This window comes from Crocuta crocuta, unplaced genomic scaffold (assembly GCF_008692635.1).
Source record: "Crocuta crocuta isolate KB4526 unplaced genomic scaffold, BGI_CrCroc_1.0 scaffold2119, whole genome shotgun sequence".
Classification (NCBI taxonomy): domain Eukaryota; kingdom Metazoa; phylum Chordata; class Mammalia; order Carnivora; family Hyaenidae; genus Crocuta; species Crocuta crocuta.
In genome coordinates, this window is record NW_027530618.1 from 300,535 (window position 1) to 304,382 (window position 3,848).

Genomic DNA, 3,848 nt, shown 5'->3' on the forward strand with positions numbered 1-3,848 from the left:
GTTTGTATGTTGAGGAAGTCAATGATGGCAGTTGAACGGGTTTATAAAGAATAGAAATAAATGACTTTATATCTTGGGTGGAAATTCCAGCTGAATGTTGCCAGATTCCACCAGTGACATTTTCTTCACAGGCCCCTAATGTTCCATCTAGGAGAGAAACATGCTGTGTCTCTATAGAAACCATGCAACAAAAAGCATAAAAGAACCACAGTGTACGGCTACTAATTCTTTCAAGGGCCATTCTCCTGATACTGTAATGATTGTGATAAGTCATTCAACAAATTGCTGTTAGGTAATTGTTATTGTTTATCATGCAGCTACTCTGTGCCAGATGTCAATCTAAGCATGTTATAAGAACTGTTCCATTGAAATCTCTGGCTTATCCTATGAGAGAGGTTGTATTATAATCCCTGGTTTATGGATGAGAAAACAGAAGTCTAGATAGGTCAAAACCCTTATCTAGTGTCACATAAATCATTATAAGCTGTAGTGATAAGGTTGAAATCTTATATGGTTTGAAATTATTATCTGCATTATTATATAGTATACTTTGGAAAATAGTACACAGAGACACCACTAAGACTCCTGATATCTCAAGAATAGTACAAAGAATCGAACTAAAAGATAAACATCAAATGGGGTAGAATGAGATTGTATAAGAAGACAACAAAGCACTGTGGGGATGAGGGGAGGAAGTAATTAACTGTGTAAAGCTATTTGACACATAGAATAGAAATATACTGGAGTGTCTGAGTGGCTCAATTAAGCAGCCAACTCTTGATCTCAGCTCAGGTCTTGATCTGAGGGTTGTGAGTTCCAGTCCTTCATTGAGCTTCATTCTGGGTACAAAGCCTACATGGGGGAAAAAAAAAAAAAAAGAAAGAAGGAATCTACAACATTTGATTTTAGATAATTCTGCATTGTCTTTGCCTGCTCCCGAGATTTAGAATTGTTCTACAAAAAAGATAGAGCTCATCAAATAGTACTGCATGGAAAATTTTATTTATCCCTTTAAAACATGAAAAAAAGTGAAAGCCACTGTTAAAAAATTTCTGGTTAATATTCTAATCATAGAATAATTCATAGGCAATTATAATTCCTAATGATCTCTAAAGAAAATTGAGTTAAATACACATTTGAGAAATCACATATTATGAGCTATTGTTTACATGATTACTTAAATAATAAACATAAAGAAAGAAAATTAACTTCTGGTGTTTAGTAATAAGTGCATATTGTGTTCCATTTAATTATACTTATTTTATTTCAATATATCACAATTTCTTATGCATATATCCTTATACACACACACATATATATAACATCATGATTCCACCTTACAATTTCAATAGGAAGCATTTAAAAATTATGGACTCTATATACAAAAGTGCATGCAGAACGAGAACGCATATAGATACATAACTTATTACTTAAAAGAAATTATACAAAGACCCTCAAAGTGAAATATTTTCCACTAGGATATATTAGAAAAACAGTTGAAAAGATGGAGTATGTTTAACCAAAAAAAGTGGACATTTTACACCATGGGGAAAATTAAAGTATTTAAAGATTCTGAAACAGAGCTTTTGTTGTTGTTTTGACTTTTTGCTCTGTGGAAACAAATGAAGACCAACTAAATGAGAAAAGCAAAGGCCATTTATTTAGAGCTTGCTTTAGTGAGGAAGTTAGCCACTGTCCCTTGTGTTCTGACAGAGACTCAAAGGCAGTAAGAGGAGGGGGAAGTTTTATAATGGAGAAAAGGGAGGGCTTCAGGGATGCCCTGACCAGACGGCCATTGGCCTGGGGAAGTTATAGGTATGCTAACTAGATGGGCCATTCTATGTGATTGGTTGTGTTGCACATTTGACTGATTGCTCCTAAGCTGGAAGTGGGAGGAAAATTAAAGAAGCTGTCAGTTATTAACTAAGTCCAGGTCATTTGGGGACAATTGCTATTGAAATTATCATTTTACTTCCTGGACTGTTACTGAAGAGAGCAGTCTGACTTCCTCCAAGTGTCATTACAGCAGGTTGATTTCCTATGTTGTTTATTGTATATAAGAGACTTGGCTTCCTGGATGCTATAGGTTGTGGGTCAGAATTCTAGTTTTATGTGGCCCTAGCATCGTTTATTTCTATATTTAGTGTCTCAGCTTTTTAGTTGGTTTTCTTTCTCTCCAGTTACTTTCTCTCCAATTAAAAATAAGGAAAAATATGAGTGATGTCAAATGCTGATACTTGAAACTCAAAGTAGCTCTTTGGTTTGTGTGTATCTGTATGTGTGCAGCTGTGTCTGCAATGTATCTTGCTAGTGCTGACCAGTTTTCTCTTTACAATGTAGACAATGCAGTCTTTTCACAAATAAACTCAAGGAGACTTTTTGCAAAGAAAAAGTGTACAATAGTAAAATAGTATTCAACTGTGTTTCTCCTGCTAATAGTACAGTTCAGATCATTTCTTTTTTTCTTCTACAATTTTTTAGGTTTACAGATTGTAAGAGTACAAAGGGGAAACTGCCAGAAGAAGGAAGGAAGCATAATTAGATTTAACTTGCCCACTGAATTGGAAGATAGTCTGTTCCCAGAGGCTCTCTGAAAAGTTGTAAAATTCCAGGCTTTATGAGTCTTGATTGCTATAATTAACATATATGAAGTCTTTCAAGTGTCTTCAGAAGCAAGTGTATCTATTGAAAACTACCTTCAAGCAGCTTTTAGTAGATGAAAGCCAACTCCATAGACTTTAGCTCTCCATAAATGCCTACCTATTATCAAGGTCACAAGTTGATATTTAATAACTAAACTGGACCTAATTTTAATGAAACGTAGGTAGTTAACTGTGGGAGGAAGGAAACTACACAATCTTTAGAAAGGTATTTCATTTCCACTCTCAAGAAGACAGGAAATCTATATATGTAATGCAAAAATTGTCCTTAACAAAAAATAGGGGGAAAAAATGATCATTCAAACAGAATTTGCTACTACGTCTTCAATAAATTCAGAATTTTGTCTTTAGAGCTTTTCATCAATATGTTGATTAGATGTGGGTGTAACTTATTTACCTTATAAGAACAAGCAAGATGTACTGAAAAAAAAATATATATAGTATTGATTTAGAGGTCAAAAGGCCACAGTTCCAATGGTCATTCTCACACCAGCTGAATAACCTCTGATTCTCCGCCTATGAATAAAGTGACTATACACTATCATTTTAAATATGCATAAATATTTCTAAATATTTGTGAGAACTAAGTGAGATGATTCATTTTCAGAAATACCAAATAAAAACTGTGCTCTCCGGTTAACAATTGATTTACAATGTAATGGAAATATGTATGAACCCCTCCACCCCAAACACAATGGAGTCCCAAACCCTTAGATGCTTCACTTCCTGGTTCTTCTCCTCTCCATTTCATGGGCTTATCTTTCACGGGCTTTGCAACGAGCAAGCACTAAAGAACTGTAGTCTCTGTATCACCTCAAAGAAAGTACATTTATTCCAATCAGACTACTTTTTGGCCTTACATAGGCATAGGTGACTTCTGGGTAAGGCTGTAACCTCTCTAGGACTTAGCCAATGAGGAATCAGGGGAAGGAATTCACTCTAGGAGATAAATCGCTTGCTGTAATTGGTCTCAGGTGTGCCTGTCCATCAAACACCCACTCTTGCAAGAACCTTGATTAAAGCCTCGTTTCATTGTTCTCCAAGTCTCTGTGTCCCTCTTTTGATTGGGGCAGTGGGCTTATTTATCACAATATTTATATTATTTATTTTTTAAATTTATTTATTAATTTTGAGAGAGAGAGTGTGTGTGAGCTTATGAGTGTGAGGGCAGGAAGGACAGAGAGGGAG